Source organism: Rhinolophus sinicus, chromosome 16 (genome assembly GCF_057876585.1).
Source record: "Rhinolophus sinicus isolate RSI-liver-muscle chromosome 16, RSI-T2T, whole genome shotgun sequence".
Taxonomy (NCBI): Eukaryota; Metazoa; Chordata; class Mammalia; order Chiroptera; family Rhinolophidae; genus Rhinolophus; species Rhinolophus sinicus.
The window spans coordinates 102950304-102959762 of record NC_142516.1 but is presented as its reverse complement, the minus strand read 5'-3'; positions in this window follow the sequence as shown (position 1 = coordinate 102959762).

Below are 9459 nucleotides of genomic sequence, written 5' to 3'. Positions count from 1 at the left end.
CTGAACAATAATGAATGTCAACTACAAGTTTATATATATATATATATATATATATGAAGCGGAGTACAGCAGTACAGCATTAGGAATAGAGACAGTGAAAATGTAATGGCTCTGTGCGATGTCAGAGGGATAGTGGCTGGGGGGGAGGGGGGTTCACACAGTGTGAGGGATATAAATGTTAAATGTCTAACTATTACATTGTTTTGTGCACCAGAAACTAATAAAATAAAATAAAAATAATTTCAGTGTAAATGGATTAAACACTCCACTCAAAAGACATAGGAAGGCTGAATGGATAAGACAATAAAACATAGGCTGCCTACAAGAGTTTCACTTTAGATTGAAAGACATACAAACAGACTGAAAGTAAAGGGATGGAAAAAATATTTCATGAAAATGGAAACAAAAAAAAAGCTGGGGTAGCAATACTTTTAGCAGACAATATAGACTTTAAAACAAAGGCTATAAGAAGGACAAAAAAGGACCCAGTAATCCCACTTCTGGGTATTTACCTGAAGAAACCCAAAACACTTCTTCAAGGGAACGTGTGCATCCATATGTTCATGGCAGCATTGTTTACAATGGCCAAGATGTGGAGGCTGCCTGGGCGTCCATTAATGGAAGAATGGATAAAGAGGAGGTGGTACATAGATACCATGTTTCCCCACAAATAAGACCTAGCTGGACCATCAGTTCTAATGTGTCTTTTGGAGCAAAATTAATATAAGATGCAGTATTATATTATATTATATTATATTATATTATATTATATTATATTATATTATTTTATGTTCATTATATTATATAAGACCCGGTCTTATGTTACATTAAAATAAGACCGGGTCTTATATTAATTTTTGCTCCAATAGAAACATTAGAGCTAATGGTCCGGCTAGGTCTTATTTTCAGGGAAACACAGTACAATGGAATATTGCTCAGCCAGGGAAGGGAATGGGTTCTTACCATCTGTGGCAACATGGATGGAACTGGAGGGTATTGTGCTGAGTGCAGTGTCAGACAGATAAAGACAGTTGCAATGAGATTTTGCTTATATGTGGAATCTAAAGGACAAAATAAACAAACAAAACAGAAATAAACTCATAGGTATAGAAAACATTTTGATGGTTGCCAGATGGGAGGAGGTTGGGGTTGAGTGAAAAAGACGTACAAATTAAGTACAAAATGATTGTTACACAGTAGTCATGGGGATGTAGGGTATAACATAAGGAATATGGTCAATGATATTGTAATAACTCTGTATGGTGTCAGATGGGTACTAGATTTGTTGGGGAGATAGATGGGACGGTGTTGTGGGGCAGGGTGAAAAAGGTGAAGGGGTTAAGAAGTACAACCTGATAGTTACAAAATAGTCATGGGGATGTAAAGTAAAGCACAGGGAATATAGTCAATAATATTGTGATAGCATGTACGGTGTCAGATGGTTGCTGGACTTATTATGGTGATCACTTCTTTAGGTATATAAATGTTGAATAACTATGGTGTACACTTGAAACTAATATAATTTTGTATTTTAGCTATATTTGAATAAAAATCTTAAAAAAATAATTCCTTGTAAAGAAAAACAGTTGTGTTGTCCTAAACATTATTGTATTAGGTGAGGATTTAGAGAAGCAGAGCTATTAGCCGACCATATATATATATATATATATATATATATGGTCGGCTAATAGCTCTGCTATATATAAAACCTTCTGATATATATATATATATATATATATATATATATATATATATATACACACACACACACACACACACACACACACACACACACACATACATTTACAACTTTCTAATACTAGTTTTGTGTGCTTCTAAAAGTCACCTGACAGAATCAGGTATAAAAGGAGGTAAAGGGCTTAACAGATATCCTGGGTTATGACAGATGTTGTAAAGCCCTTTTGAAGATCACTTTGAGAAATAACACACAGTAAAGCCACCATTAAAAGTGAAAGGCAAGCCATAAAGTGGGTGGAGATGTGCAATACATATGTCTGACAAAACTTGTATCTAGAATATATAAAGTACTCCCACAAATTCATACCAAAAAAAACCCTCAAATACAACAGATAAACCAACAAAAAAATAGGTAGAAAATTTGAATGGGTACTTCACAACATAGGACATAAGAATGATGAATAAACACAGGAAAATGTTGTTAACTTCGTAAGACCAGAGAAACGCACCTGAAAACCGCAGTAAAATACTACTACGCACCCACATGAATAGCTACCGTTAAGACAGCAAAAAAATCCCATGTTAGCAAACCGCTAATGGAAGGAACTAGCAGGACCGCCTGAGACAGCACACGTGCACGCCCCTGCCCAAAACTTCCCCTCCAAGATACACCAAACAGAAACGTGTGCTACGTGACAATGCACATGGCAGGATGGTTCATAATAGCCCCAATCTGGAAACAACCCAAATGTCCATTTACAATAGAACTGGTAAAATTGGAGTATATTCATACAGTGGAATATTCTACATTAATGAAGATGAACACACAAATAGATGCAACAACATGGGGGGGAGCTCAGATACAATCTTGAGTGAAAGAATACAGACACAAAATTATATACTGTATATCATTTTGTATCATTTCACACAGGTTCCAAGCCAGGCAAAACTCATCCATGATGTTAGAATCAGGAAGGTGTTATTCAAGGCAGGGGGCAGGGTGGGGGCCTAGGGAGAGGTGACTAAAGGCTGGCATGAGAGGACCTTTTAGGCACTACTGATGCTCTCCTTCTTAATCTGGGAGCTTCTTACAGAAGTGTGTGCACTTGGAAAATTCATCTGGTCAAACGCTTAAGATTTATACACTTTCTCACGTGTTACAGTTCAGTGAAATTTACACTAAAATATTAAGTATTTTTACTTAGCAAAAGTATTAAATAGTTAGGCTGTGCAGATCACAAATATAATGTATCTCACTTAGAAACGACTTAGAATTGAAGGCGTTAAGTGATGCTCCAAAAAAGAGGCTCTCGTGATGTCTGGTATTGCAGACATAAGCGAAGAGTTTGGATAACACTATTTCATGAGATCTTACAGTGAAAAAATTATAAACTGACCTTTAAAAAATATTTTTAATATATGTGTATTATAAGCTGTAACAAGTAGACATGAATTTTATATTGAAGAGTCCATAAACATATTTCAAATTAGCCAAACAATTTTTTTGGATATTCTCATCAGAAAAATGCAAATCCTCTCCTGCTCAAGCATTTGAGCACAATGGACATAAACAGTATGTAAAAGGGATCACATTCCTTTATGGAACGTCTGAAACCAAAATTGGTTTTGCTTCCAAGTTTTCATTTTAGGATTGGGGTTTGGGTGAAGGAAGCAAATGCCCTTGATGATGAGGATGTCAATAGCAGCAGTTAAAAAGCAACAGGCAGAGGTGGTACAGCAAATAAAGATGCAGCAACAGACACAGGTGCACAGGTGGCCTTGAGGACAGAAGCAGCAGCTACATTCAAAATGGGGGACAAAGTATGAGAATCAATAAGAGTTTAATAAGGGAGCTAGAAACAAGATCAACATGTCAAAATTAGTAATTTTCCTACAAGTCTACAAATGTCTAACAAAAATGTGTAAGAGGAAAATGACTCCATTTGCAGCAGCAACAAAAACCAAAAATACCTAGAAATAACCTAAATAGGAATTGTATAAAATGTTTACTAAAATAAGCCTTAAACAAATGGAGAGCAATATCATATTCATGGAATAAAAGGTTCAGTATTGTAGAGCTGTTAATATACCCCAGATTAATCTATAGATTCAAGGCAATCTCAATCAAAGCTCAGCATTTTTAATAGAACCTGACAAGGTAATTAGAAAACATGAAAGAATATGCCAAGACAGGTTTGAAAAAGAACAAATTGCTCTACCAGGTGCCAAGACAAATTGTAAAACTGTGATAATTAAATCAGGATTGGACTCAAGATTTCAACACATCAGAGAAGTCCTGCTACAGACCCATACCGGAAGTAGGCCTACTGTTGTTGGTAGTTTCTCCAGCAGTGAGGAAAACCTGGGCATTTCCAAAATTATTTTCCAACAGCTTCATGGAGAAAGACATATAAAAGGAGACCTGTGCAAGCGTATGCATTGCAGCACTGTTTGTGATAGAGAAAACATAAAACAACCCAAGATATTTATGAATAAAAATAAGTTACTGAACCATGCACGTCATTCAATATTGTTATATTTTTAAAACCATCAAAACAATATGTATATGTTCTGTAGGTACAAGTATTTCATAGGAAAGGTCTGAATGAAATAATGTCTGTTACTTCTGGGAAGCAGGAGAAAAGCTCTAGAATTGAGGAGGAGAGTCAAGGGGCTCTACTTTTGATGGATGATGTCATTTTTACTAACAAAAGTTATTCGTGTCTATTTTGAGTTGTAAAACACTAATTTTAAACATTAATGTTTAATAAATGTTGGAAAACAGAAAAGAAAAATGGTGCTTACCTCTTTTTGTGTTAAGACCTAGAAACACATCTTCCTGCTTCTTACTTTCTTTATACCCTTGAGAATTTAAGTTCAGATTCAAACGCACTTTAAAAAAATAGAATTATTATAACTTCTCTGTGAAATAATGACACTTTCAGAAGAAGACAACCTGATAGGAGTCCTGCTTCCATAAGCTACTTTCGGCAGGTCATTTCATCCTTCTAAGCCTGATTCCTCACCCGGAAATGGAGTAGAGAAGAGCCCTGCTCTATGTACCTCACTGGGCTGTGGAGCCAGGAGCACAAAGTGCCCATACGCGACCACGGTCATCCTATCCAGGTGTTACGTAGTGAACAGGTAGGAGCTTTAGTGCCAGTGGACTCTGAAGTGAGGCATGCTCTCCTCCCATGCATAAGGCCAGCAACTGGAGTATGATGGCGCTTATTTATTTTTATTTCATCCCCTCCTGTTAAATGTGTATTTTTGTGCATGCTTTATAGTGTACATAACATATCAGTCTGGTAGTACATGCAATTATAGGTAAACGGTACACATATTGTGGGTGCACATGGCCAGTGTACGACCCTCTGCCCAAAAGTCCCCTACCACACCTTTCTGAGTAAGAGAAAAGATTTGTGAGGACCAACACAGACGATTTGCTGTGCTGTTGTACTCAGCCTTTACCTATGCTGGTTGGCTGTAGAAATAAAATATTTTCTCACGGGAGAACATAGTTTTAAACTTTTTCACATCCTTTGGTAGCCCCGGCCAGTCCAGGAGGAAATATCCATTTGGTGTTCAGAGATAAAAATGAAAGGAATCTAGGCCCTTGTAGTATTTGACGTGAGTCCGGGACTCCAATCCAAGAGCATTGAACTTCCAATTTCATTCCCATCTCTTTGGTACCAGATGTCAACCTTCTGTCACTGGCGACAATTACTGAGCAGTTCACTTTCTGGTGAACTGTAAGCAGGTAAAGAAGAAAATCCTAGCACTTCCTTTTTTGGATGATAAATTAGCATTTTCATCTCACTGGGTTTGTTAGGCAAATTCAAATACCACTATGAGGCATGAAGGTGGGGGCTGGGTGAGGCAACAGACTTTTTTCTTCTAATTTATCAAGATCATATTTAGGGTATTCTGTTTTGGGTGAGAGAAAGTAAACCCTGCAAGACGAGTTATGACACTGGGCACAGACCATTCAGATGGTGAATTGGGGGCTCACTGCCTTTATGCTCCTGGCTAGGTAAGTAAGATTATTCTTCTTCTCAGAAGACTAAAACCTACTCCTTTTGGGTCTCTTCTGAAATCATTTCAGTAAAAACACTGCCACCCAGTGTTTTGATTAGGAGAGGCACAATAGACCACACACTCTATATATAAACAGTCGTTTTACGGAAGAATAGCAAATAACTCATTTTCTTAGTCAAATACAAATAAGGCCTGACAGACTACAGCACATTTCTTGCCTTAAACATGGAATAATTCAGCCACATCTTGCTGCATAGTGCAGAGAGACTGTCCCAGAACGATAATTTGGCATTTTAACGATGAATTCTAAGACAATCCTGCTAATATTCCAGCCTTATTCAGTTCCTGTGATCTGGCTCATTGCACAAAGTCCAGGCTGAGAGGTTTTCCACGATTTGGTTTCTCCAGCAGCCTTCCTGCTGCAGTCATAGCCCTCCCACCCTCCACCTCCAAGCACTTCCCTCAAGAACAGTTCAAAGCAACCTTCTATAGCAGCTCCTCCATGGGGGGTCCACGTTTGGAGGGATCTGTGTCCTGTGCCCACCCTGGGGGGAGCCCAGTTCATTCTCAGTGCAGCAGCCCCCTCCTCTTTGCCGAGTCACCCCCCAGACCAGCACCTTTGATGTCAGGAATGTGTTAGACACCAGGCCCCTGTGTCAATAACTCCAGGGAACGCACACCAGGCTTTTCAAATCATCCCTCTATGTATAAGGGGGAGGTAGAGGGCAGGGAACGGCTGGGGAGTGTATCACACCCAACAGTTTTCTCTGAAAACATTTGGCCTCCTCACTCTTCTTATACTCTTCGTGGAGGGTATTGGACAGAATTGGGTTTTACAACCCCTTTGAAGATAGCCGAGCACTTAATTTTGGAATGTGGTGTCATGGAGAGCCCATTATTTTGGGATCTTTGTCAGAACTAGGGTAGAAAGAGCCCCACTATAACACCCTGTTACACTCATCATAAAAGAAGGATAATAATGGGACTTACCGCTTAGAATCGATGTGAGGACGAAGCGAGATAATCCAAGTGAAGCCTTTAGCTATTTACTGTTTTTCTTCTTATTATTATTATTGTTAGATTCTTGATCACTGCTGTTTGGGCAGTTAATGCAGGAGTTACAGCATAATCATAAAAGTCTGAGACAGATAGCAGGAGTTCTGAATCCCAACTACACCGTGAACAAGTGAGCACCCTGTAAAGTGGGGTCCGGTCGCTGCTGCCTCACAGGTTGCCATGGGGTTTATAGGCATCACCATACCTGTAGCCCTGGAACGGCGTCAGTCAGGGCGTCCCCGCTCACTGAGCAGCAGCCATTGTACTTTATTTACTTCATCACTTGTATCTGTGATGACTCTTTTTATTAAGGTTTCTATAAGAGAACAAATGAATAATTTTGGGTCTTATTATGCCCTTTTCCCCATTGAAATTATTGTGATTTGTCCAACTGAGCTTGATAAAAGAGGTTTATTGGGAAATGAATATTCAAATATAGCAGAACAGATTCTTTTTTTTCCTTGTGAATTTGTTTTTATTGGGATACAGGGGATGAGTAGGGAAATGTTACTGTGGGTGGTTATACCCCAGCAGGTTAGTATCCATTCTGATTTTCATGGGGCAGCTTTTGGAGCTTTTGCTTTTTCTTGGAGCTGCCGATCTTGCTGCCAGCAGCCTCTTCAGATCCACAGCTGAGTGGCTCCTCCTTGGAAGAGAATTTCCTTTTTTCTTGGGGACACTCTTGTTTTCTGCCCCTTCAGGGTCACTACCTGGTTCCTTTTTGAAGAAAGATCACTACTAACCAGCTCCTCCTCAGAAAAATATTTATTTTTGTTGGGTTTGGATAGAGAGACAGGTGGGTCTTCCATTCCATTCTCCCAAGGAGCCTCCTGGAGCTTTTGCTTTTTCTTCCTTTTGGGTCTTTCACTGTCTCCTCCAAATACAGGGCAGAGAACATGCAGCAGGAATTCACACTACCTCCCAGGTGAGGATACTTGGGAAGCAGCCAAGGACAGGACCCTCTTGCCCAGGGAACCTGTATGCTACAACCAGCTCTCTGGGCTCTTGAGCAGCAGAATAGATTCTTTTTTCACGATTATGAAGGAGGAAGGAATAATCTGGAGGGGGTGGAGAAAGCTCATCGAAAAGACAGGCGTTGCCTTAAGTCTGGCAGCTGGGTAGCACATCCCAAAGTTTAGAAGAGGTGAGAGGACATTCCAAACAGCATGTGTTGCACGGGGAACAAAGACATCAGAGATCCTGGCGAAATGAGGTGCAGGAGAGGGAAGCTGGAGTGGCTGCGCCAGAGGGTTTTAGCAGCAAAGTGTTAACAGATTGGAAAGCACATGCATGTTATTGAAATCTGTTGTATAAGGAATAGTGAGGTACTGAAAGTGTTTCCAGTAGGGAAGAGACATGGTAAGGTTTGTGCTTTACGAATATTATTGTGGTAGCTGGGGAAACTAGTAAAGATGAGGGAGACAGGGAGACCAGAAAGATCATTGACCATTCATCCAGGGAGAGCTGATAAGGGCTGGCACTGAGGTGGTCAGCACAAAGAGGACGCTGGGGCTGAGAGATGTTTCTAAGGCAGGAGCTCCGTAGCTTAGTGATCCATGAGCATCCTACAGTGCCTAGTTTGTGAGGCTGGGGAGACGGGGAAACCACTGAATCAGGAAATGCATGAGAAGAAGGAATTTGGAAAGGTAGATAAGGAATTCAATTTTAAATACATTCAGTTTGAAGGACCTAGGAAATCCAAGTGAAGATACCCAGAAAAACATGATTCTGGAACTCAGAGGGGAAGTAGGACCTAGAATTGGGAAGATACGTAGATTTATGAGTCACTGCTGCTGGGGACACCACTGGAGAGCTTCAGTATGGATGGAAGAGTAGCAAGCACGCCTCTAAAATAAAAAGAAAGAGGAGACTATGAAGAAAATGGAAAAATAACACTCAGGGAGATAAAAATAGCACCAGGAGAGAACTTTGGGGTTTCAGGAAGCAAGTGTTCAACTATCTCATATAGTATAGGAAGATCAAATAGAACAAGAACTGAAAAGAGGCCACTGGATCTGGCGATTCGGATGAGACCCATGATTGCATTAGGAGTGTTTTCGACAGGATGGTGAGGATAGAAAGGCAAATGAATAGAAAGTAAAGGCATCTGTTCACTCATTTAATCAACAAATATTTATCAGGCACCTATTATATGTCAGGCACTGTTCTAAGCCTCGAAGATACAGCAGTAAACAAAGAAAGACCCTTGCACTCATGAAGTTGTATGCTAGCATTGTTTATACAACACTCTTTAAAGAACATTCATTAAGGATTTGGGAAGACAATATTTTGAGGGCAAAAGTGAAGTCAAGGGAAATATTTCTTACAGGCTGGTAAGGTTTGATCTTGTAGCTGAATCACTATAGGCAGAAAGGAGAGGTTGGAGGAGGAGATGAACGGTGGGAAGAGAGAAAGAATGATGGAGAGACAGAGAGAGACCAACAACACAACTCCTCCACAGGGCTGTGGAGCATGTGTTCAGCTTTGGAAGGGTAAGGGGTCATCTATTCTTGCAAGAACGGAAATAATTTGACAGTTCACATCTGATGGCCTCCATTTTCCCCTGTAATTTGAGACAAGCTGAGAGCAGACTGAAGGAGATTTGAGACAACAATTTGAAGAACTGAAGCAGGAAGTAGGAAAGAGCCAAAGGACACAGTCAACATT